The sequence below is a fragment of the Carassius gibelio genome, chromosome A4 (genome assembly GCF_023724105.1).
Source record: "Carassius gibelio isolate Cgi1373 ecotype wild population from Czech Republic chromosome A4, carGib1.2-hapl.c, whole genome shotgun sequence".
Classification (NCBI taxonomy): domain Eukaryota; kingdom Metazoa; phylum Chordata; class Actinopteri; order Cypriniformes; family Cyprinidae; genus Carassius; species Carassius gibelio.
This window is the reverse complement of record NC_068374.1, coordinates 11061038-11088812: the sequence shown is the minus strand read 5'-3', so window position 1 is coordinate 11088812 and position 27775 is coordinate 11061038. Positions and strand designations below refer to the sequence as shown.

The window sequence follows — 27775 nt, the reverse complement described above, 5'->3', positions numbered from 1 at the left end:
CTTAAACTGATCAATTAAATCAATCAAAACAATTAAATAAATCAAATCCAAACGAAACACTCAGGACGTATGCACACATTTTATCTGTTCACACTAACTTAGATATAATTAATAACCATCAACTTAGCAATATTGTAACAAGCTCTAATTTCAAATAATCATATCACAGACAACAGTAGTTCGGCCAGGATATTGTCATTTAAAAGTGAAGTTGCAGCCCTCAAATGATGTTGATATTGTCATGGTGTGTTTTGGCCTGGGGGGCCACCCTCCACCTATCTACCAATCATGAAGTCAGTAGTGTTTCGGCATCCAGGTTGCCAGCTGTGCTCTAGTTACCACAGCTGCAGCTACACTCTATATTCTATTAGACACTAGCAGGAGAAGACCAGGGTTGATTTGGAGGTCCAAACACACCCTTGCCATGAAAAACAGGCCGCTGCTAAGGAAGCAATACAATCGCTTTTAAATCAATATGTTGTGTCAAATTATTTATTTATTTTGTAGGTAGCCATGTAATAAGCGGGATAATGTATAGCGAGGCGGCTGTTATAGCGAATAACAAGCCCTTCAGACTGATTTTTCACCAGCAACGACTGGAAACTCACCTGTTGGCCGCTCATCGTGTTCAGAACCTCCCTCACACTAGCGTTTCTTCTTCTCTTCTCTTTCCATGTCCGTGGCGGCGCCAAGCAAGTCGGTGGAGTGCGAATTACATGGTCGTTTCCTAGCATGCGTGTGGATCTGAAGGCATTTGTGTGTGGATCAGCAAGGCGGAATATTAGTGCCAAAAGTCACATGACGGTTTTTTTCGTACTTGTAGAATTTTTTTTTGTACTTGAAGGATTTTGTTCTGTACTTGAAGGTTTTTGTTTTGTACTTGAAGGTTTTTGCGGCTGTTATAGCGAATAACAAGCCCTTCAGACTGATTTTTCACCAGCAACGACTGGAAACTCACCTGTTGGCCGCTCATCGTGTTCAGAACCTCCCTCACACTAGCGTTTCTTCTTCTCTTCTCTTTCCATGTCCGTGGCGGCGCCAAGCAAGTCGGTGGAGTGCGAATTACATGGTCGTTTCCTAGCATGCGTGTGGATCTGAAGGCATTTGTGTGTGGATCAGCAAGGCGGAATATTAGTGCCAAAAGTCACATGACGGTTTTTTTCGTACTTGTAGAATTTTTTTTTGTACTTGAAGGATTTTGTTCTGTACTTGAAGGTTTTTGTTTTGTACTTGAAGGTTTTTGCGGCTGTTATAGCGAATAACAAGCCCTTCAGACTGATTTTTCACCAGCAACGACTGGAAACTCACCTGTTGGCCGCTCATCGTGTTCAGAACCTCCCTCACACTAGCGTTTCTTCTTCTCTTCTTTTTCCATGTCCGTGGCGGCGCCAAGCAAGTCGGTGGAGTGCGAATTACATGGTCATTTCCTAGCATGCGTGTGGATCTGAAGGCATTTGTGTGTGGATCAGCAAGGCGGAATATTAGTGCCAAAAGTCACATGACGGTTTTTTTTCGTACTTGTAGAATTTTTTTTTGTACTTGAAGGATTTTGTTCTGTACTTGAAGGTTTTTGTTTTGTACTTGAAAGATTTTAGTTTGTACTTGGAGGATATTTTTGTCATTGAAGAAATACGTTTCTTTGTATATCTTAAACATACTGTATTTGTTTGATAGGTACGCTTTTTATTTGCAGAACAAAATGCATTAGTTTGTGAGTGATGTTTTTTATTTGCAAACCACACTGAGTTTGTTTGTGAATCGTTGGGTGCGAGTAAAACACATTTTGTGTGTGTGTGAGGTTTTGGCATGATTCTATCTCCATAATCTGTGTGGGTTAAGGATGGCACCATGTATAAAGCCTCTATGTATAACTGTGTTATTATTGCATGTTACTGTAGCATCGCAGCATTTATGATTTGTAAGAGTTGGGCCCCGTTCATGCAGACTCCAACTGAAAATCATCCTGGGACTCGGTGGGATTCTCTGTAGTGTTTCATCAATATAAGATAAGATAAGATGTTCTTTTTTATAATCCCCTGTAGACGGAGGACATTAAAGTATAGGCACAGCAGCTTAGAGAAATGTTAAAAGAAGAACAGACCACAAGAAAAGAATAACTTATTATTGCACGTAGATGTATAAATATATACACACTGTACACACACTATATACAATCAATGTACAATTTACATTATATCTAGATGAATAAATATACAGAAGGTTGACAAGCTAAATGGGCTTAACCGCTGCGCATACCACCGAAATTAACATGCAACTTAATATAGTTAATGCCGCGGCAACTGAATTAAGTTGCGTGTTAAAATAATTCGCTTAACTACCGCCAGGTGGCGCAAAGGGACGAATTTTGAACTGACTGTAATAATAAAATGACGGTTTGTAAACTAAGATGAAAGGACAAGTAAAATATCAATAGCATTATATTATAACATTTTAACATCCTTAAAAACCATTATAAAATTTAAAGTGAGTCAATTTAAAAAAGTGGGATAGTCTTAGGCTACAGTAAAAATGTAAAAGAAAGTCTTACTGCATGCTATTGTCATTAAATATATATATATATATAAATATATATATATATATATTAGGGGTGTAACGGTTCACAAAATTCACGGTTCGGTTCGGTACGATTCACTGATGTCACGGTTCGGTTCGGTACGGTTCGGTACGTTTTAGATACAGCAAAAAGAACAAATTGGCAACAAAGTATGTTTTTTGTTTTTTTTTTTACATTGAACAATGATCTATTCTTTACCCATCTTCTATGGTGTTTTCTTAGCAGCATACTGTATAAAACAAAAACAGCTCCTTATTAAACAAAATTGAAAATGTTATATTGTTGTAGTAGTTATGAACAAATACAAAGATGTAACTTTTCATATGGAACTCTATAACTCTTTATATTGAGTGTGTTTTTACTCAATTGGTTCTCTATAGGGCTTATGTTTTTTGGAACAAAGCAGGAATTACGGTCTGGCTGAAATGGGCTCGTGAAGGAATATAGTAACGGGGCTAAATTACATTAAGAATGTTCTTAAAACATGCGTTTTCCACTATAGGCGCTCGCTCACTCAGCACACGCTGAAGGCTCGTTGCAAAATGACTAAAGGGTCTTTCACACAGGACGCGATACGCGCGGCGCTGGATCCTGGGCTCAGCGTTGCCCTTCAGATACAACGCGATTTGCGCTGCACTATGCCAAGAGCAAAGTAGGTGGAGCTTTCAAAACTGCCGTGCATACGTTCTATTTATAACAGTTCTTCTATAACGTGCAGGCCTGTTAATTGAATCGTACTGCTCAGGAAATTCCGACACAGTACAGTACTAGTCCATTTTGATTACCGTGCTTGTTTGGATGCCCCGATCGATTGGTAAAGTGCACCCAAACACCAGACCTGTTGGTTATTGGAGGATCTTCTATTTGTGGTCTGTTAAACGCATTGGCCATTTTGCAACGAGCCTTCAGCGCGTACTGAGTGAGCGAACGCCTGACCTGAGTAGCCTAACATAAACATATAAGCTGGTGTTTTTTTTTTTTTCTTGTTCGGGGGTGTCAGGGGCGTTGCCTGTTACGTCGTTTGGGTTATTGGGCTACCTTGTTGAACGCATATCATTATATTTCACAATTTTTTCTTTATTTTCCAAATATAATTAATTAGTCCAACGAACCGTTCGGTACATAATGCGTACCGCGTACCGAACCGAAAGCCTCGTACCGAACGGTTCAATACGAATACGCGTATCGTTACACCCCTAATATATATATATATATACATACACACACACAAACCAGAATACAAATATAAAATGTTCTCATCCGTGTGTGTGTGCTCCTATATATATATATATATATATATATTAGGGGTGTAACGGTTCACAAAATTCACGGTTCGGTTCGATACGATACACTGATGTCACGGTTCGGTTCGGTTCGGTTCGATACGTTTTAGATACAGCAAAATGTAAAAACATCTCAACTTTTCAGAATGCCGCAAGCGCACCGCGGGTCATGTGACAAGAACCAACCAATCAGCTTCATCCTTTCCCGTAACAACGTTGAGAGCTCAGCCAAGATGAAGGAACAGCTGATCATAGTTGTATATGGATTGCAATTTTGAAATAAATTCAGTAGCAGAGCTACTGCAAGCGATTTTTAGAGCTGCAAATCCATTTATCCTTCGCTGAAATTTCCGCGTCTCATGGAGAGAGCACGTCATTGTTGCTTAGCAAAGACAGACGCCTCATGAGCGCTTCTGCCCGAGCGCTTTGGAAAGGAGGAGAAAGACGCGCTTAGCGTTTTCCATGCGTTTTTAGGCACGATATGTGAACGGCCCCTAAGGCGCTCGCTCACTCAGCACGCGCTGAAGGCTCGTTGCAAAATGTCTAATGCATTTAACAGACCAGAAATATAAGATCCTAAAATAACCAACAGGTCTGGTGTTTGGGTTGGATTCCCTGTAAGCTATAGTTTCTAAATGCTGCAGGGATAGTTTGCTGCGTGCATGTTTCTCCTTTTTTTCGTCTTTTCCCAGATAGTACTGACGCATATATCCCAGATATTCCCGCTGGTTTTTTTTTTTTTTTTTTTTTGTAATCCCGCTGGTGTACCCTGTCATGTTGCAGATGCGACATACCGTTGTTTTTTTATCCACCACTCTCTTGCCATCACCATTATAGCTTAAAGGGAATCCAAAGTGCACCCAAACACCAGACCTGTTGGTTATTGGAGGATCTTCTCATTTCTAGTCTGTTAAACGCATTGGCTATTTTGCAACGAGCCTTCAGCGTGTACTGAGTGAGCGAGCGCCTGCTGAGTAGCCTAACATAAACATATAAGATGGTGTTTTTTTCTTCTTCGGGAGTGTCAGGGGCGTTGCCTGTTACGTTGTTTGGGTTATTGGGCTACCTTGTTGAACGCATATCATTATATTTCTTTCTCTCTCTTTTTTTTTTTTTTTCAAATATAATTAATTACTCCAACGAACCGTTCGGTATACATAATGCGTACCGCGTACCGAACCGAAAGCGTCGTACCGAACGGTTCAATACGAATACGCGTATCGTTACACCCCTAATATATATATATATATATATATATATATATATATATATATATATATATATATATATATATTTATATATATTTATATTTATATATATAGGAACACACACACACACACACACACACACAGATTAAAAAAAAATATTTTCATTCTGGTTTGCTCTTAGCAAAAATAAATAAATAAAATCCTTCAAGTTCCATATGAAGAACGAAATGAAAACGGTCCAGCGTTAAGACCGCACTAACAGCAATAATTCTTATTAACTGATATTGTTCTTGATTTTTCAAACTGTCTCCAATTATGCCTTAACTGTGTGAGCAAAAATTGAGTATGGTATATTTCAGCTGTTTTATGCGCTGGTGCCTCACGTGCACATATTCATTGTAAACAGCATAGTTCAGCATGAGCAGAGGTCTACTGTGGCATATTTTTGCTCTTTATAATATTTTTCCGTCGATACTGAAACACATGTGAACCACAAAGCCTATTTTACCTAATAAATAATAGTTTGGCTGCAAATAGCAACATCACGAATATGGAAACATTTGGATGTGTCCAGAATGAGAGAGGTAAACCCAACAGGTAAGCTAAGTGGATATACTGTGTATAAATTTATATAATTTACTTATTTATTTTGTGTTTATCCCATTTTTTTCATTGCATATGAAAATTTAAGAATAAAAAAATCCTCCTACCCCCTAAAAATTCTCTTCACATTCACTTGTGCGCTCTTGCGCAATACCTTCCTCTCGCGTTGCTCAATTGTGGACGACGTAAAAGTGTTTGATAGAAAGGTTGCTGTCCCATTTTGTACATGAATTGTTAATTTAAAAAAAAATCAAATTATTTTGTTAGTTTCATGGTAACATGCAATCAAGGTCTTCTGTTATGTAGGCTATTTTTAATATTCACTGTGGCATTTTCACCCGTTTAAACTTAAAATTCCATGAGATTTTAAATTCAGTTTAATAGTATTAAAAAATCAGATTTAAATTAGTATAAAAACACGTTAAATTGCTTAAATTATTTCTGTCTGATAACGAGCTGTATTCGTTTTCCTTTTTTTTATTATTATTTTTGCTTTAGTTTATTGAAAATAAATTGGCTAAAATAGAAGCAGACACGTTTAAATTAAAACAACCACAAAAACATAACTAGTCTTGAGGGAAATATAGGTTTTATTATTTTTTATAAATCGCAGATGTCACAGACAAACGTCTTAAAATGATCGCACATTAGAAATGTTAGGTGAGATAAAATGTGCACAATAACATTAAGCAAATCTCTTCGCCATCATCACTCTTTATTATTAAGCAGGAGTTTACGTACAGTTAATGCGTGTGCGTGCGCCGCGCTCGTTGTGGTGTGTGTGTGTGACTGACAGACAGCCTCCACGGCGTGCATGAGAGATCTCGCAGATCTCACAGACAAATGTCTAAATATAATCGCACATTAGAAATGTTTGGTGAGATAAGATGTGCACGATAACATTATTAAGCAAAAATACATAGCAAATTTTTTTTCCCCCTTGTTCCAGTACCGAAAGCAGAACCGATAGCGTCAGATCTTACTGATTCTGTCTTTCATAATTTAGCCCCGTGGCCAGTTTAATACAGGGTTTCAGTACACATCCCTACTTATACCTGACTTATTCCTCTCACAAACTCTGATTTATTTTTTAGCGTGTTTAAAAAATAAAAAATAAAGAAGACATGCAGCAAATGAAAATAGGCGATTAATCCGTTAACATTTTATACTTCAGAGCAGAGCCTGGGCCTAATATAGGCTATCCAGTTTTTTTTTTTTCATTGCATCTGAAAATGACTTGATCAGCCTCCCTCAATGCTCAGCTGTGGACAATTTAAAAAAATTTGATATAAAGGTTGCTGTCCCATTTCATACAGGAATTGTTCATTTAAAAAAAATCGAATTATATTGTTAGTTCTAATTATATTATTAACACAAGTTCATTTAGACTATTTAACATGCCCTGTGACATTTTATAATTTTTTACTTTTTATAAACTCCTTGAGAATTTAAAGTTAGTTTAATAGTATTTAAATTCAAGTTTAAAAATAGGTTTTAACTGCTAAATACCAACAACCATACTGTGAATAACCATGTGAATAAATAAAATGCATATGCATACTTTTCATAACATTTCATTATTCATAAAATGCATAACGTTTCTGGTGTTTGGATTTGTACTTCAATATAATGAGCTCTAAGTTTAATAGCCCTAGACTGGTTCTCTCTCTCTCTCTCTCTCTCTCTCTCTATTTAACAGCATTAGCTCAATAAAATTCGTCTTCCTTCAGGTAGAATGAATGTTTTCCTGCTTGCTAAATGTTGGGCTCATGATCAATAAGTTGTATTCGCATCAATCTGATTCAGTAAAGTCAAACCGCAGACAGTGAAGCTGCGTCACTGAGCGCAAGTCCCGCACGCTTTGAGGCGGGAACAGAGGATTCCTCTTGGTCTTAAAGCCTTCCTCAAACATCCACGATAAAAAAACATCAACTATTTTCGTAAAATAATTATTAATTATTAATTGATGATTTGTTATTATCATTATGGTCTTGTGAAAATATATATATACGGATAAAAAGCTAAATGTTTTCATTTCATTTTCATTTCGGTTCATTCTTGGTTTTAAAAAAATCTTCAGGTTTCATTTGCAGACCGAAATGGGAACGGTCCAGCATTTAGCATTAATTATTATTAACTCTGTTTTTATTCTTGAACTACTAACACTTTAAATTTTTGAATTATGCCTTATGTGTGTCCAAAAATTTAGTATTTTCTGTTTCAGCTGTTTGATCGTGCTGGTGTCTCGTGCACATATTCACTGGAAACAGCAGCCGTTCACCAGACATTCATTGTTAGCAGCGATCCACTTACTCCACATATTGTTAATTATTATTTTTTTCCATCGATACTGAAACACGCGTGTACAACAAACCTATTTTACCTCACGAATAATACTTAAGCTTCAAATGGGCAACATCACGAATATGGAAACGGATTTCTCCCGAGTGAGAGAATGAGAAAGCCCAACCTTACCTTATGCTTAGCTTTAAATTATCATTATTTTTTGTTTGTTTATATCTAAGCGTAAATTTTTTATACTGCAATTATATTTATCCATTAGAATTTCTATATTTTTAATTCATGTTTTGTTCTGATATACTTGTTAAATTTAAAGGAATTGTTGTAAAGTGAAGGGAATTAAATATATCCTGTTTGTACATTATAACATTATTAGGCCAGCTGTTATTATTTCTAAATGTAATAAAATGCAATTTATACATGAATTATATAATATAAAAAAAAAATGCAGCAAACGAAAATAGGTGATTAATACATTAAAATTAAACCTATAAACGATTAATATATATTTTTCTCTCACAAACTTAATTTATTTTTTAGCGTGTTTAAAAATAAATAAATAAAGAAAACATGCAGCAAATGAAAAAAGGCTATTCATCTGTTAAAATGTGTTACTCTGGGTTAACAGTAATTATAAGTATTATATACTTCAGAGCAGAGCCTGCATGGGCCTAATGTAGGATATTTTTTTGTTTCTTTTTTTCCATTGCATCTGAAAATGACTTTGTTCATCACATTCACTTCACGCGCTCTGGCTTAGCTCTGGCGTTGCTCAGCTTTGGACAATTTAAAATGTTTGATATAAAGGTTGCTGTACCATTTTATACAGGAGCTTTTCATGTAAAAAAAATCAAATTATATTATTAACACAAGTTCATTTAGGCTATTTAACATGCACTGTGACATTTTACCATTTTTAATGTATAAGCTCCTTGATTTTTTAAAGTTAGTTTAATAGTATTTAAATTCAAGTTTAAAAATAGGTTTTAACTGCTAAATACCAACAACCATACTGCATGTGAATAAATAAAATGCATACTTTTTTATTTCATTATTCATAAAATGCACAATATTTCTGGTGTTTGGATTTGTACTTCAATATAATGAGCTCCAAGTTTAAGAATAGCCCTAGACTGGTTCTCTCTCTCTCTCTCTCTCTCTCTCTCTCTCTCTCTCTCTCTCTCTCTCTCTCTCTCTTTAACAGCATTAGTTCAATAAAATATGTCTTCCTTCAGGTAGAATGAATGTTTTCCTGCTTGCTAAATGTTTGGGCTCATGATCAATAAGTTGTATTCGCCTCAATCTGATTCAGTAAAGTCAAACCGCAGACAGTGAAGCTGCTTGAAAATAATAATATGGGCTGCGAGAATATAATGAATACAAATAAAGAAGTGCTGCTGAGTGCAGGCATGTTTCAGCCCAGTTTAAAAAGATTTAAAGATTTAATCGTGCAGGTTTAATTTTATTCGTTTCTTGTTTTAGGCTAATTAGGCATAAATAATGGGAACGAAATTATACACAGGGTTCCCACGGGGTCTTAAAAAGCCTTAAAAGCATTGAATTTATTAATTTGGAAATAATACCTTAAAAAGACTTTAAAAAGTCTTGAATTTTGATGCCTGGGTCTTAAAAATTGTGCTGTATGTAACTTCTATGTATTGTAATTTTCCTCAAAAGTTTCATTTGTCAACCACGATTATTTTGATTAAGTGACGTAGCATAAATAAAGAGTGGTGGAATCAATAATTCAGAACGCAACGCAGCCACGGGTCACAGTACAAAATAATGCGAACATGTGATGCATTCAGTAAATGGAGATCATGTGCTACAGCACCACAACCATAGACTGCAACAAGCAAAGGAGAAGTGCGAAAAATCTAAGAAAATCTCAGCATTCCACAGGAAAAGGTTGACTGATGCCGTTATATTTTTAAAGTTTGTTTTTACGTTAGCTAGCTAACGTTACCAATTTCATTCTGAGGTTATGGGGAAATCTAAATTTAATGAAGCGTGGCTGGATAAAAACTATTTTCGTCATTGGACAGCAATGTTTTTGAGGATTTTTGCACCTTATGCACAAAAAGGATTCAGCTTGGTACAAAGGCGAATGAAGGCATTAGAGTCTAATGCCAAGTCATCCAAGCACAATGCAATTTTGTCCAAGCAATGGACAAAAACAAACTCCTTCCATCGCTTGTGTGTTTCAACCAACTAGTGTTAAGGGCCGTTCACATATCGCTTCTTTTGTGCACTCAAGTTCATTATTTCCAATGAAAAGGCGCGGTATGCGCGCTCATAATGGAAGCGACGTGGTCGGGACGCGCACGCGGTGCGGAGCGCCCATTTTTTCCAGGCGCGTCCGCACCGCATCGAGTTAAAAACATCTCAACTTTTCAGAATCCCGCATGCGCACCGTGGGTCATGTGACAAGAACTAACCAATCAGCTTCATCCTTTCCCATAACAACGTTGAAAGCTCAGCCAAGATGAAGGAACAGCTGATCATAGCAGTATATGGATTGCAATTTTGAAATAAATTTAGTAGCAGAGCTACTGCAAGCAAATTTTTTGTGCTGCAAATCCATTTATCCTTTGCTGAAATTTCCGCGTCTTCATGGAGAGGGCACGTCATGGTTGCTTAGCAACGGCAGACGCCTCTGGAGTGCTTCTGCCCAAGTGCTTTGAAAAGGAGAAAGCAGCACGCCTAGAGTTTTCCACACGTTTTTAGGCGCAAAATGTGAACGGCCCCTAATTAGCCAGCTTGCTGCTAGCGCTGCAGATCCTTAAGCTATGACCGCAACTAGAGTGGATCTGCACTCAGCTTTTGGGTCCACGCCAACAATGAAAGCCAAGGTGTTGTGGACTCTTAACACAATCGCTAAACACCAGTTCCTACAATGGAAATGAGGGTATCTCAGAGCTTTTCAAATGCATGTTCCCTGACTCCGACATCGCTAAATATTTACTTACGGTCACGATAAAGGAGAAGTTGACGGAACTGGCTGTCATTGATAAAGAGATTTCTGTCCTGAGTGAAGAGCTAAGGAGTTGACTCTGTTTCTTAATTTAATGTATTGTTGAGTTCTCATTTTCAATGTTTATTGTTCAGGGGTCTCTCAATTCCCCATATTCCCAGCATGGAATAAGTAGCTAGCTAATGTAAAAAAAAAACGTAACATTGTTCGGCAAACTGTTTTGTGGCCTACTGAAATGTTTTCATTTTTCACACCTGCTTGGCTTATCTTTAACCCATTCCACATTTGAAAAATAAATGAAAACAAGTTCAATTATTTTGTTTTTCTTTTCTGGTGGGGACGTGAAATAGGTATTAATTTTTTATATAAATGGTCTTAAAAAGGTCTTAAAAAGACTTGAATTTAACTTGAGGAAACCTGTAGGAACCCTGTATACAGTCCTTCATGTTTAAACATGCAACAATTTCTTAATCAGTTTACAGACAAATGTTTTTACCCCAATAAGTTAAAGGACAGGTAACGAATAACAAAAATGCATGTTGTTTTATTAAAGGAAAAAAATATATTTATATTGAAAATATAAATTAAAATATAGGCATAATATATGAAAATATTGACATTTTGCATATTAATCCATGTAGCCAACCCCCCTAAAATAGGCTACCACTTTTAATGCTCCGATGCAAATTTAACCACAATTTTTTTTGAATAATATAACGCATAATGAATATATTATAAATAATACTGCACACCTTTTAAATGTGTCAAATCTAAAATATGGTTTAATACCATGTAGATAAGAGAAAATAAAATCACAGGTTCAGGCACAGGCTTGACATTTATCCTGCTTGAATCGTTCTAAGAAATGCACATAACTTCATAAGTACCAAACTTTTGTCTGTGGATATTAAATATATTAAATATTTTAACTACAGTGTTTTCTGCAGTCAAATCTAAGGCCGGGTTCACACCACAAGCTGCAGCAGTCAAATCTAACACATCGGTGAAGCAAAACTGACGTCTATTTGCGAAAATGTGCTTTGATGCGCTTGTTTGATAACTTGTGGTTAAAGCGCCACTCAGCGGTCAAAGGCTGCAAATGCACTTTATACCGCAGCGGTACGTGCGGCGGTAAAAAGAGCCTTTTGAATGTCTACTTAGTGTATATAATTCCATATATAATTCCACATGTGTTAATTCATAGTTTTGATGCCTTCAGTGTGAATCTATAATTTTCATACTCATGAAAAAAAAGAAAACTTTGACTGAGAAGGTGTGTCCAAACTTTTGGTATGTACTGTATGTAATGAATGGGTTCTTTGTCACTGCATTTAAATTATGTAATATACGTAAATTATAATAGTACACATTGTTTCTGTTGTAATACCTTGTAGGCTATTATCAAATAACATTAGTTTATTTGACAAAATAAAACTATTTGAATAAACAGATCATTGATTGATTTGTTAATTTATTAATTGTTATTGCTGGTATTGGACAGTGATGTAATAATTTATTAAATATTTATTAAATATTTTAATAATATAATACATTAAACGGATCATCAGCTCTTCAGCACATTATTAATTCTAGCCAATGAGAGCAGGAACTCCTGGAACTCTGCATAGTTAATGAGCTGTCATTCCGGCTTGAACTGTACGACACCGCTTCGCTCAACCAGGTAAGGTTTTTACATTTCTCAGTTAATTTCTGAATTTTCCATTACAATTTGTAAAATTTGTCAAAATAGTTGTGAATTAATTAATTAATAGGAATTAAGTTAACACATTTTATTTTGATTATCAGTGTTGCTTGTGGCGTTTTTAAATTACCAACGGTTATAACGGCCGACTAGTTTAGCCCCTTCAGATCGTTTTCTGAGGTAACGTAATCTCTGATAATATATCCTTTCAAATTGCACATGAATTCAATAAATATTTTTTTACGTCCATTTTGGTCTTGATTAGGTTTATTTTCCTTTTCTGTCTTGTTGTTTTAATTACTCAACTGTGAGCAGTAACGTTAGGCCAAACATTATGCAATCTAATTGAGTTAAGTCCGTATAATGTCTCTGTTATAGTCCTAAATAGCAACATAAACAAGGATTTATATAGCATAATACAATACTTCGGCTACACACACTTATTAAATCTCATTACCATTTATGTATGTTATGGCTTTGTTCATAACGAATAAACTTCGGTAAACTCCGCGCTGACAGGTAACGTAACGTTATTACAAAGATATAGTTATTTTACAGTCATGTTAATGTTACTTAAAAATAATATATTATAAATATCTTTGTAGGGAGAGTTGCACATCTCACACACGAGCTGGCGTGAGCACCAAGAGAGAGAGAGACTCGTTAGTGTAGCCTGCCGTCAGATGTTATCAGCCATCAATAGTTTAGCAATCAATTAATATATAAAAATATAGCCCCGAAAATAATAAGGTAACTTATTCATGGAATTATGATTTCTCTTGACTGTATAGTTAATTTGCATGTCCATTCATACAAACCTATGTAATATTTAACTGATATTTTATTCTTTTTTCTCCCTTTATCATTCTCAGATATTAAACCATATACCATATACTGGAGATAAACTCTGCAGAGATGAGCTCCAGTCTCAATCCTGTACTGCTGAAGCAGCTGATCGAGGTCTTCAGGATCACCACACACTTCAGACAGGTGTGTGGACAGATTGGAGATAAACTCTGCAGAGTTAAGCTCCAGTCTCAATCCTGTGCTGCTGAAGCAGCTGATCGAGGTCTTCAGGATCATCACACACTTCAGACAGGTGTGTGGACAGATTGGAGATAAACTCTGCAGAGTTAAGCTCCAGTCTCAATCCTGTGCTGCTGAAGCAGCTGATCGAGGTCTTCAGGATCATCACACACTTCAGACAGGTGTGTGGACAGACTGGAGATAAACTCTGCAGAGTTAAGCTCCAGTCTCAATCCTGTGCTGCTGAAGCAGCTGATCGAGGTCTTCAGGATCACCACACACTTCAGACAGGTGTGTGGACAGACTGGAGATAAACTCTGCAGAGATGAGCTCCAGTCTCAATCCTGTACTGCTGAAGCAGCTGATCGAGGTCTTCAGGATCACCACACACTTCAGACAGATGTGTGGACAGACTGGAGATAAACTCTGCAGAGATGAGCTCCAGTCTCAATCCTGTGCTGCTGAAGCAGCTGATCGAGGTCTTCAGGATCATCACACACTTCAGACAGGTGTGTGGACAGATTGGAGATAAACTCTGCAGAGTTAAGCTCCAGTCTCAATCCTGTGCTGCTGAAGCAGCTGATCGAGGTCTTCAGGATCACCACACACTTCAGACAGGTGTGTGGACAGACTGGAGATAAACTCTGCAGAGTTAAGCTCCAGTCTCAATCCTGTGCTGCTGAAGCAGCTGATCGAGGTCCTCAGGATCACCACACACGTCAGACAGGTGTGTGGACAGACTGGAGATGAACTCTGCAGAGTTAAGCTCCAGTCTCAATCCTGTACTGCTGAAGCAGCTGGTCGGGGTCTTCAGGATCACCACACACTTCAGACAGGTGTGTGGACAGACTGGAGATGAACTCTGCAGAGCTAAGCTCCAGTCTCAATCCTGTACTGCTGAAGCAGCTGATCGAGGTCTTCAGATTCATCACAAACTTCAGGCAGTTGTGTGGACATACTGGAGATAAACTCTGCAGGATGCTGGTCCTCCAGGGCACCACTGTTGTAAGTGATCCACCTATTAGTCATCATGCGTTTCTTCTCAAAGGTGTCAAAATAAAAATAGATTTTAATTTGTATTGATACATGCAATATTTCACTAAAATTAATTGATTTTTCCTTTTTTTCCTCTATTTACTTTGTGTCAGATGCAGATAAAGAATCACCAGGAACAGGTCACTGCATCTTTTGTCATGTAAGTACACTTCAATTTATTTAAAGCTGCATAATCATGCATCAAGTTAAAGCCATTAGTTATTTCTTAAAGGGCAAATTTTTCCAAAATAAAAGGTTTTATTCCAAAACCTGTATTACTTACTGTATTACAATAATGAGCGATTTTTATCTGTGACTCAGAAATCCTCTTGGGACAAAGTCTCAAACCCAGCGAACACATTGTGACGGTGGGGTGGAGGAAGGACTGGAAACAATAGCGAGTTAAATGATTTAATTAAAATAAATAAATAAACAAACAAGAAAAGACAATGATGCTGGGAAGATGACAATCCAAGATGGTGGTGAGGAATCTGGATGATGAAGGTGAGAAGGCAGCAGGAGAGGATGGAACAGGAACTGCGGGGAATAGAGCCGTAGAGTGGATGAGGTTCCGGGAAAACACGAACTTCCAACGCAGACAACACTGAAGCCAAACAAACAGGGTAAGCGACATACAACAACGATCTCACAAACACAAGACTTGAGACAAGCCAATATATAGGAGTAGTCCTATCATACACTTTATCTCAAGTCTTGATGATTTATTACCCTGATTTATGGCCTGATTTATGGCCGTACAGTCCGTGTAGATTGACAGGTAGTCAGAAGTGTGCATGGTCAGTTTGGATTGATTTATGACTATAAGGCCTGTCAGTCAAAGCGGTTGCCATGCCACTGGGTCCTGTGACCCTTGATTGACATGGCAGAGGTGTGTAAATCAAAAGATCAAAGAGATCTCAGATTTGACTTGTGTTGTGTTTATTACTGGATATATGATGGTTGTATCTGTTACCAGAGCAGTGGGGGGTTTCTTATGATGGTTGTATCTGTAACCAGAGCTGTGGGGGGTTTCTGTGAAGTTCCTTTCTGGCTTGTTGTTCACACCTAAAGACAGTGGGGAGGTGTTTGGGTTCTTCCTGGGGAAAAAAAATGGCTGTGCAAAAGTGAGGGTTTTGACACCCTGACAGGATCAATGTTTGTTTGATCTATATGGTGTTGATACTTAGGCACCAACAGGCCACATGCTCCCCGTCTACAAACACATTTGAAAAGGAGGACGATGTCTGGTGTCTTTCCAGGTGAGAATTTCAAAGAGTGAGAGAGACAATTATCTAAATCATCAACTAACCAAGCCGCTGAAGAGATAAATAATTGAATGTTATCTGGAATTAATAAAATCAAACAGGCATTCCTTAATGTTAAGAAAATACTATCCATAATATGTGATGTGTAAAAGGAGTTGAAATCTCACGTTAATTTTAAAACCAACTCTAAACACACACACACACACACACACACACACACACATTGGTTTTCCATGTTCTATGGGACATCCCGTAGACGTAATGTTTTTTAGACTGTACAAATTGTATTTTGCATCACCAAACATCAACCTTACACTTAAACCTACCCCTTACACAAAATTTATTTCATTTTAAGATTTTCAAAAACACTTCATTCTGTATGATTTATAAACATGTTTCCTCCCGGGGACAAAAACAATTCCCAAGGATTTTGGATATTGCCATCATTGTTCCCCATAACATGGGGTATACCTGAACCACACACACACACACACAAACACACACACACACACACACACACACACACACACACAGTAAAACTGAGTAAACTAAATGTGAATTATGAGCAAATTCGTATTTGTTGTTTTTACGTTGTGTTATGTACGAATTTTTTCATTTAATAATCTAACCTGTAGATAGTATGTGTACTGTAAATGAACAAATGTAAATGAAAAAAATAATTACACCTTCCATTTTAAACATGTTTAAAAGATTACACATTGTGTGTCACTAAAGCAAGGCACACTGTCTATTGTCTTAATTATTTTTTAAATAACCTGATGACCAGCATTGTTTCTTTAGATCATTTATGCACACAAGTGCTTTTTTCACACGAGTAGAAAACTCTTAGGATGTGTTTGGCAAACATCATTTCTACATCTTAAATGCATGACTGAACTTTTCTCATTCGACAGAAATACTATTTTCTAATTATTTACCCGGCCTATAACACGTGGTGTAAATGTTCTTACCTAGAACAGAAAACATACACTTTGACTATTTGATTATTTTGTAGGCATCGTGTAATGTTAAATGGTTTACTAAAAAAAATTTAGCACCAGCAGCTGTGATTTTCAAAATGAAAGAAATGTACAAGCTAAGGATGTTTCAACTATCATCATTTCCTTTTGACTCTGATAAACTGGTAATGAATTTTCTATGCAAGTGACACGATATACAGTTCTCATACTATTTGTGTAGATAGCTTAGCTAAAACATTTATGACTATTTTTGCATGCCAGCAGATTATGTCAAGGGTGTTTCACATCTAAGAATCACAATGTTTTTTAAATGACATTTTTCTTACACCTCAAGATTTAGCCATATCAAGATTTTGGACGGCCGTTCACAATTTGTTTGTTGGACTGTACGTTTTTAGGTGATCTCTGTGTGGTGTCATCATAATAGGAATAAATGAAAATTAAGAACTTAAGTTACAGTTTTTCTCTTCGAGATATTTCTTTTAGTGCAACTTTGTGTCTGTCCAAAAAGTGTGATCACATGAAGCATCGACACAACAAAAAATTAAGTCTAGCTGTTTTACACTTAAAACTATTACAACCTAAACAAATGAAACGGTTCCACTGAAAGCTGCACACTCGTTTAAGTTTGAGCATGTTAAAGTTTCCACACTCCTGTGTAGAGATACATTTTATCCATAACCTTTTATGTATTCACGTGACCAAATCACTAAGAAAGAGAGTATAGCAAGAAAGCAAATGTTTACAGTGCATATAAAATTCAGAATACAATTGTTAAAAAAATGTATGTTTGATTTGTAAATGGTATTTTTTTATTAATCCACTAGATTAAGTCATTTTGTTCAGATAGCAGATGAATCCATTCACATTTTGTTTGTTTTGCCGTTTTTGTTTTAAGACTCCTGTAAGTTCATACTAACTCTCGCGTGGGAAAGAGAGCAGGGTGAGCTGTATTACAACAAAAGCCCATCTAACAAATCTGGCAGAAGTGGAGAAACAGATGTTTAGCACATACACACATTGTAGATGCTTACGTACACCAGAGATGTTGCTTCATTTGAGTCAAAGAAGATGGCCATAGGAACGGATAACATTCTTTAATGTTGTTGTGTTTTGTCAAAATAATAAAAAAGTTTGGTCAAATGTTTTTTCTTAAATGAATAGGATGTGCTCACCCTGCTCTCTTTCCCACGCGAGAGTTAGTATGAACTTACAGGAGTCTTAAAACAAAAACGGCAAAACAAACAAAATGTGAATGGATTCATCTGCTATCTGAACAAAATGACTTAATCTAGTGGATTAATAAAAAAATACCATTTACAAATCAAACATACATTTTTTTAACAATTGTATTCTGAATTTTATATGCACTGTAAACATTTGCTTTCTTGCTATACTCTCTTTCTTAGTGATTTGGTCACGTGAATACATAAAAGGTTATGGATAAAATGTATCTCTACACAGGAGTGTGGAAACTTTAACATGCTCAAACTTAAACGAGTGTGCAGCTTTCAGTGGAACCGTTTCATTTGTTTAGGTTGTAATAGTTTTAAGTGTAAAACAGCTAGACTTAATTTTTTGTTGTGTCGATGCTTCATGTGATCACACTTTTTGGACAGACACAAAGTTGCACTAAAAGAAATATCTCGAAGAGAAAAACTGTAACTTAAGTTCTTAATTTTCATTTATTCCTATTATGATGACACCACACAGAGATCACCTAAAAACGTACAGTCCAACAAACAAATTGTGAACGGCCGTCCAAAATCTTGATATGGCTAAATCTTGAGGTGTAAGAAAAATGTCATTTAAAAAACATTGTGATTCTTAGATGTGAAACACCCTTGACATAATCTGCTGGCATGCAAAAATAGTCATAAATGTTTTAGCTAAGCTATCTACACAAATAGTATGAGAACTGTATATCGTGTCACTTGCATAGAAAATTCATTACCAGTTTATCAGAGTCAAAAGGAAATGATGATAGTTGAAACATCCTTAGCTTGTACATTTCTTTCATTTTGAAAATCACAGCTGCTGGTGCTAAATTTTTTTTAGTAAACCATTTAACATTACACGATGCCTACAAAATAATCAAATAGTCAAAGTGTATGTTTTCTGTTCTAGGTAAGAACATTTACACCACGTGTTATAGGCCGGGTAAATAATTAGAAAATAGTATTTCTGTCGAATGAGAAAAGTTCAGTCATGCATTTAAGATGTAGAAATGATGTTTGCCAAACACATCCTAAGAGTTTTCTACTCGTGTGAAAAAAGCACTTGTGTGCATAAATGATCTAAAGAAACAATGCTGGTCATCAGGTTATTTAAAAAATAATTAAGACAATAGACAGTGTGCCTTGCTTTAGTGACACACAATGTGTAATCTTTTAAACATGTTTAAAATGGAAGGTGTAATTATTTTTTTCATTTACATTTGTTCATTTACAGTACACATACTATCTACAGGTTAGATTATTAAATGAAAAAATTCGTACATAACACAACGTAAAAACAACAAATACGAATTTGCTCATAATTCACATTTAGTTTACTCAGTTTTACTGTGTGTGTGTGTGTGTGTGTGTGTGTGTGTGTGTGTGTTTGTGTGTGTGTGTGTGTGGTTCAGGTATACCCCATGTTATGGGGAACAATGATGGCAATATCCAAAATCCTTGGGAATTGTTTTTGTCCCCGGGAGGAAACATGTTTATAAATCATACAGAATGAAGTGTTTTTGAAAATCTTAAAATGAAATAAATTTTGTGTAAGGGGTAGGTTTAAGTGTAAGGTTGATGTTTGGTGATGCAAAATACAATTTGTACAGTCTAAAAAACATTACGTCTACGGGATGTCCCATAGAACATGGAAAACCAATGTGTGTGTGTGTGTGTGTGTGTGTGTGTGTGTGTGTGTGTGTGTGTGTGTGTGTGTGTTTAGAGTTGGTTTTAAAATTAACGTGAGATTTCAACTCCTTTTACACATCACATATTATGGATAGTATTTTCTTAACATTAAGGAATGCCTGTTTGATTTTATTAATTCCAGATAACATTCAATTATTTATCTCTTCAGCGGCTTGGTTAGTTGATGATTTAGATAATTGTCTCTCTCACTCTTTGAAATTCTCACCTGGAAAGACACCAGACATCGTCCTCCTTTTCAAATGTGTTTGTAGACGGGGAGCATGTGGCCTGTTGGTGCCTAAGTATCAACACCATATAGATCAAACAAACATTGATCCTGTCAGGGTGTCAAAACCCTCACTTTTGCACAGCCATTTTTTTTCCCCAGGAAGAACCCAAACACCTCCCCACTGTCTTTAGGTGTGAACAACAAGCCAGAAAGGAACTTCACAGAAACCCCCCACAGCTCTGGTTACAGATACAACCATCATAAGAAACCCCCCACTGCTCTGGTAACAGATACAACCATCATATATCCAGTAATAAACACAACACAAGTCAAATCTGAGATCTCTTTGATCTTTTGATTTACACACCTCTGCCATGTCAATCAAGGGTCACAGGACCCAGTGGCATGGCAACCGCTTTGACTGACAGGCCTTATAGTCATAAATCAATCCAAACTGACCATGCACACTTCTGACTACCTGTCAATCTACACGGACTGTACGGCCATAAATCAGGCCATAAATCAGGGTAATAAATCATCAAGACTTGAGATAAAGTGTATGATAGGACTACTTATAGGGAATGAGTAATGAGTGACAGCTGTTGCTGATGACAATTAACGGAGATGCCCACAAACTAATCAGTGCAGACGCGAAACACACAGACTTCACCACAAAGTGCAAACACCCAGAGATCACGGTTTACCAACTGTGACAGTACCCCCCCCCCTCTAAGAGCTCCTCTTGGAGTTCCCAGAAGGGCCAATCTGCTGATTGTATTCATCAATAAGGGAGTGATCCAATATGTCCCTAGCAGGTACCCAACTTCTCTCCTCCGGACCGTAACCTTCCCAGTCCACCAAGTACTGGAATCCTCGAGTCCAGATTACCCCTCCGTCTCGAGTCCAGAATACGATTAACGGAATTGGTCGCTTCCCCATCTACGAGACGTGGCGGCGGGGGAACCGGAGTAGGCGGATTAATACGTGCATAAAACACGGGTTTAATTTTGAACACATGAAAGGCGGGGTGTATCCTCCGATACGCTGGAGGTAGTTTGAGGCGGACTGTCAACAGACTAATGATTTTGGTGATAGTAAATGGGCCAATAAATTTGGGAGCTAATTTATTAGAGACGGAACGTAGAGGAATGTTACTGGTAGAAAGCCACACCTTTTGACCCACGATGTAAACTAAGGCTTTGACCGGTGGCGATCGGCCTTGGCCTTAGTGCGCTCCCTCACCTGGAGCAGAGTCTCGCGGGCTCTGGTCCAGGTGCGGTGGCACCTCTGGACAAACGCGTGAGCGGAGGGGACCGCGACTTCAGATTCCAAACTGGGAAAAACTTGTGGCTGGTAACCTAAACTGCCCTGAAACGGAGAAAGGCCCGTAGCTGACACTGGGAACGAATTGTGGGCGTACTCCACCATAGAGAGTTGTTGACTCCATGAAGAAGGATTCTTGGAGACCAAACATCGCAACATCCTCTCTAAATCTTGGTTGGCTCGCTCAGACTGTCCGTTACATTGGGGATAATAACCCGAAGACAAGCTAACTGACGCTCCTAGCAATTTACAAAACTCTTTTCAAAATTTGGATATGAATTGAGATCCCCTGTCAGAAACCACGTCTACCGGGAGGCCATGAAGCTGAAAGACGTGATCTAGGACATTTACCGCTGTCTTCTTGGCTGTAGGTAATTTGGGCAAGGGAATGAAATGTGCCACCTTCTAGAACCGGTCCATTATGGTCAAAACGACCGTCATGCCATTAGAGGGTGGGAGGCGGTAACAAAATCTAGTGCAATGTGGTACCAGGGTCTCGAAGGGACAGACAGTGGTTGAAGAAGCCCATCAGGAGGTCGGTTAGATGACTTACCACTGGCGCAAACTGAGCAAGCCAAAACAAAATTGCGGACGTCACTAGCCATACGTGGCCACCAAAATTGTTGTCTAACCAACCCATTAGTTCTACTTATCCCTGGGTGACAAGCTACATTAGAACAATGACCCCACTGGACAACCTCGGACCTTAACTCCTCCGGCACAAATAAACGGTTCGGTGGACAACCAGACGACGGCGTAACCCCTTGTAAGGCCGTCTTGACCTTCGACTCGACCTCCCATACGAGTGCTGAGACCACTAACTTCTCAGGTAAAATACACTCGGGAGTCACTGGGCGGGCGGAGGGATCAAAAGAACGTGATAAAGAATCGGGCTTGATATTTTTGGAACCCGGTCGGTACGATAAAGTAAACTCAAATCGACCGCAAAAAAGTGCCCACCGAGCCTGCCTGGAATTGAGTCTTTTGGCAGTTCTGATGTATTCTAAATTCTTATGATCGGTCCAAACAAGAAAAGGTACCCCTGAACCTTCCAGCCAGTGACGCCACTCCTCTAACGCTAATTTGATGGCCAACAACTCTCTATTGCCAATGTCATAATTACGTTCAGCAGGAGATAATCGATGAGAGAAAAACGCGCAAGGATGTACCTTATCGTCCGAAGAAGCACGTTGGGACAACACTGCTCCTACCCCCACCTCTGACGCGTCGACCTCCACCACGAACTGCCATGTGGGATCAGGGGCCACAAGGATGGGAGCCGAAACGAAGCGGCTTTTGAGGTTAGCGAACGCAGACTCAGCTGCGTCCGACCACCTGAACGGAGTACTGGGAGAGGTCAAGGCTGTCAGAGGTGAGGCTAGTTGGCTGAAATTGCAAATGAAACGCCGATAGAAATTGGAGAACCCCAGAAACCGCTGTAGGGCCTTACGGGAATCTGGAGATGGCCAATCTATCACAACCTTAACCTTGTCAGGGTCCATACATATTCCCTCGGACGAGACGATAAATCCTAGGAAGGGAACAGACTGTGCATGGAATACGCATTTCTCCTCCTTGACAAAAAGCCCATTCTCAAGTAACCTCTGGAGCACTCGTCTGACGTGTTGAACGTGTTCCTGAAGAGATGAAGAAAAAATCAGTATGTCATCCAGGTAAACATATATAAACTGATCTACCACATCTCTCAACACGTCATTAACGAGTGCTTGGAAAACCCCGGGCGAGTTGGAGAACCAGAACCGCATCATCAAGTATTCAAAGTGCCCTCTAGGGGTATTAAAGGCGGTTTTCCATTCATCCCCCTTCTTGATGGGGACCAAATGATAAGCATTACGTAAATCCAATTTTGTGAATACGGATGCTCCCTGCAACCTCTCGAAAGCTGAAGACATGAGTGGTAAAGGATAGGTGTTCTTTATCATGATGTTGTTCAGCTCTCGGTAATCAATGCAAGGTCGCAGAGAACCATCTTTCTTTCCCACAAAAAAAGAATCCCGCACCCGCTGGAGAAGAGGAAGGACGGATGAACCCAGATGCTAAGGAATCAGAAATGTATTTCTCCATGGCCTCCCTCTCAGGAATAGATAGAGAGTATAACTTGCCCTTAGACGGAGACTTACCTGACACTAAATCTATGGCACAGCCGTAGGGACGATGCGGAGGAAGAGAAGCAGCACGGGACTTACTGAACACTTCCTTCATGTCCAGATACTCTACGGGCACGTTTGGCAAAACCATGTTCTCCTTCTGAAAGACAGAAACAGGGACAACAGGACAAGCAGAAACAAGACTCATGACAACTTTCACTCCACAATGTGACTGTGTTGGAACCCTATTCCACTCGTGGATTATGTTTGGTTAACCAGGGGTGACCTAACACAATGGGAGCAACAGGGGAGTCCATGAGAAAAAAGGATATGGTTTTGCAATGATTTACAGATGTGAGTAGAGTGATGGGTTCTGTATGGTGTGTGACGTGAGGCAGTTCCTGGCCGTTGAGTGCAGTGACATGGATGGGGAGAGACACAGGTAGGACAGGAATGTTCAAGTGATGTGCAAGGGAAGAATCAATGAAATTACCTTCGGCTCTAGAGTCCAGAAGGGCGTGACATTCGTGAGAGTGATTCTTCCACCGCAGTTTCACAGGAAGGAGGGTCGATGATGTAGTTGTAACAACAATGAGTTTTACATAGTAATTAACTCAAATGATATATAGGGAATTTGAATAATTAATCAAGAATTTGATTAATATATATCTCAGATGACAGTTACATTTAATTTTATTGATTATGAAAAATAGCTCAATTGCCAATACCAATACTAATCACAGGGCACTGTAATTTACTCATTAATATGTCAATATTACATTCTTCATATCAATTATTGTGATCTCTTACTGTAAATTACTGCAGATCAAACCGTGGTATGTCCAGCACACCACTGTAGACCTATCAATTTTCAATAAAGTTATCACGCCTTATAATTCAAGGAAAAGTATTCTCTGGCCATGAAAATATTATCCTATCCTTATGATAAATTTAGTTTCTAAATTTAGAGCTTGTAGCTATAGATCAGACACATCTCAGTGACTCGTAATGTGAGTGGGGTGGAGTCCAAAGCCAATCATTTTATATATGGGTTTTTAATAATTCAACTAGTAATACATCAAACTACAAATCACACAGAGTAAATATGCGTATGAAAATACAGACAATAAACATTTACAAGACATAACGGAATCCAAATAAAAGAGAGAGAGAGAGAGAGAGAGCGAGAGAGAGAGAGAGAGAGAGAGAGAGAGAGGGAGAAGTGGAGAAAGCGAGAGAGATCACAGAATGAGCTCAGGTATGAAAATCAGTCAGTAAACCTTAGTGGAACCAACAACAAATCAGATCATAACAACACTTTAAACCAGCATTTAAATCTCCATAGAGAAAGTGATACTTGCAGAAGTGTCCCATGTGAGTGTGGCGTGAGATCGGCGTCGAGCTTGTGAGCTTTGCGCGTTGAAACAGCCATGTGCCATGAAACGGAGGCCATGTGACGCGCGTGCACGCTGCGCTTGGCGTGAGCGTGGAGCACGTGGTCCTTTGTTCTGTCCTCGCGCGGTATTTGAAAGGTTCAACAAACATTGTTCCAGAATTCGTCTTCCTTGCGTGGAGAGGCGAATAGTTTAATAAACTTAGTAAAGAAAAGAAAAGAAAACGAACGAAACGAAAGCTTCCAAAGGAGCCATTAAAATGGCTTTTTCTCTCAGCCCCTGTGCTGAGGGGGTTCGCGCTATGGCCGCGCGGAAGCAACGTTGGAGAGCAGCGTGTCCGAGAACGGAGAAGAGAAAGAAGAGCAAGAAGAGCCAAGAGAGAGGCGGACCTTGTTCGGTCGACTCTTATAGCTTGAGATGTTCACGCCTCTTTTCGCGTGAACCACCCAATGAACATCCGCGATCTGAAGCGGCGGGAAAGTTCCTTTGTCTCTGTTGAGACAACCCCCTGATGATTTAGGGCCTGTCCGATTTCATCAGGAATATTAAAGCAAGTTCATTATTCCAGATTAAATACATTTTTCATTACTTTGCTCTAGATAAATGGGTCTGTCAAAGCATGACGATTAGAACAAGACTAGACATAATATATATATGACCAAAGATCTAATTTTTAGATCGAATTACACATTTAAAGATTTGTTTAACACATGATAACACTGCAGATATTCCCAATTTATATGGGAAACCTCTAATGTACCGCAAAAACAATACTATACACATTAAGACTACATTTGAGTACATTCTATCATTCTTTTGTAAGGATTAGGTTTCCTGTCCTGTGGTCCTGTGAGCTCGTAAAATTTTACGAGCTACCAAGGAGTGTGGGGGTTGCAGAACATTTCTTTTTGAGAAAGTATAAGATTGAAATCAAGCATTTCCACTTATAAGTCAGCACTTTAACCATTTACCCAGGATTAACCATTTTATGCAATACACAAACATATAAAATACATATTTAATAAAGGACTTACAAAAGTAAGGAACAAAAAGAAAGGTTTCTTTTTGTGTGTGTGTGTGTGTGTATGTTAAGGAATTTGGTTTCAGGTATCCTTTGAGGCTCGCATGGGTATCGTAAAGTAATTTAAGTCCAGCCAGGCTGGTATTTAGTACCAACAGTCTGAATTTACAAAACAGAATTTAACCCATGAATCGCTGACCTGCATATCTGTTACATCTCCCCCTTTACGTCAGATGAAGTCCCTGTGTGGACATCATCGGACGGCAATCATCCGGATGGGCAGATGACAGGTGAATCGTGATGGTCATGCAGCAGGTGGGTCATGATGACAGGTGGTTCCTGAAGCTGAGGATTCAGCTTGGTGAGGTTCGGTATTGTCTTTGACTTTGCGTCCCTTTTCCGGGGATTCCATCGGAGACCTCCAGCCACAGTTGTCGTGAGTTTGGCTGTAGAGGTTTGCATCTCGTTGAGTATCCTGTATAGGATGAAGGTCACGCCAAGAGTCAGGGTGGGACCAATGACGGTGGAGATGCACCGTGCAGTGTCGGCAGCAGTCCAGGCTAGGACCGCAGATGACTGGTTCAGAATGGGCTGTCGAGACAGTGCTTGGAGGGCTGTATCGACAGGAGTAATGTCAATGTGTTGGGTGGTACCTTTCAGTACTTGGTCCAGCAGGTTGGCACGGGTGGCGGTGTCATGCTGGTCGTAGGTCAGCATAGCTGAGCGCACAGGAGTGTTGACGAGCCATCTGTTACCCACAATCTCTGCTTGCGTTTCTGTGACTTGTGTACGAGGCTTGGCTTCGGCAGGGCAGCGCGTATCGCTGACCCAGGGTTGCAGCTTGCAGATTCCTTCAGAATTGTGTCTGAGGAAGGGTTTGCTAAGGCAGAGATAATGAATGTCTTTGGTTAAAGTACACATGTGCATGTTTGGGGCCAGGTACAGCTGTGTGTTGCTGTCGTGGTAGGCCACCACATTTGGAATGTGTGTTTTGGTGTGGGTGTTGCTCTTCCACATCCTGACACTGACAATGTCTTTAGGTCTGTAGACTTGGTTTGACTCGCTGATGAGTTGGTTCAGGAGCACGTTCACTTCTCTCTGTTTGGGGTTTACGTGCCGTAGGAAGGCGCTATCCAGAGAGTTGGCCAGGTGTATTTGTAGCAGGTCAGCTGGCATGGTGATGGCGTAAGACAGCACAGTTAACACAAGGCTTAAAGATATCATGTACGGTGGGGTTTTACTCGTGGTTAGGCTGTCATTGGAGGAGCTAACCTCCCACAGCATGGCTGTTGTTAATGCTGTAAACAGCTGAGTCTGGGTAAAGTTCTTCTGGAAGACAGTAAACAGTGGTTTCAAGGAGTTTACAGTCTGGTTCGCTGCATTGACACTGGACATAACAATGTTAAACATTCTGGCGGCAGCAGCAGCGGCTCTAAGCAAAGCTCCCGGGCACTGTTTGGAGCGGTGGTGGTGTCCACCTAACTCCATTTGTGTAACCGTCACTTTCTCATGTTGGCTGAACAGGTGTTTGACATCGGCCTCAGTGTGAGTGAGGGAGTCCTCTCTCCATCGGAACCTTGTACAGCTGTATTCGGTTACAGTGCTGGGGTAGTGTGCCCTGTCATCGGTAGTCAGGAGTCTCAGCGGTTTTCTCGGTGGCAGCTGTCCTCTCTTTGGCTGACAGCACGGCACGGCAAACCACAGCAGCATCCTGGTACAGATAATAGGGAGAGAGAGAGAGAAAGGGGAGAAAGAAACAAACAAGGCCTGTCTTTGGTTGGACAGGACAGTCTCTTTGCTTCGTGGGCGGTGACTGGGTTTAGCTCGCCCTCGCCCATGTTT

General features: G+C 39.0%; 1 long non-coding RNA gene across 1 annotated transcript; it reads left to right on the top strand.

Annotated features, from left to right (window-relative positions):
- The first annotated feature begins 13541 nt into the window (after positions 1–13541).
- On the top strand, positions 13542–14370 carry LOC127970126 (uncharacterized). Its single transcript, XR_008156531.1, has 3 exons — positions 13542–13636; positions 13855–14042; positions 14261–14370. It is a non-coding gene; the product is annotated as an uncharacterized LOC127970126 (long non-coding RNA).
- The last annotated feature ends 13405 nt before the right edge of the window (positions 14371–27775 follow it).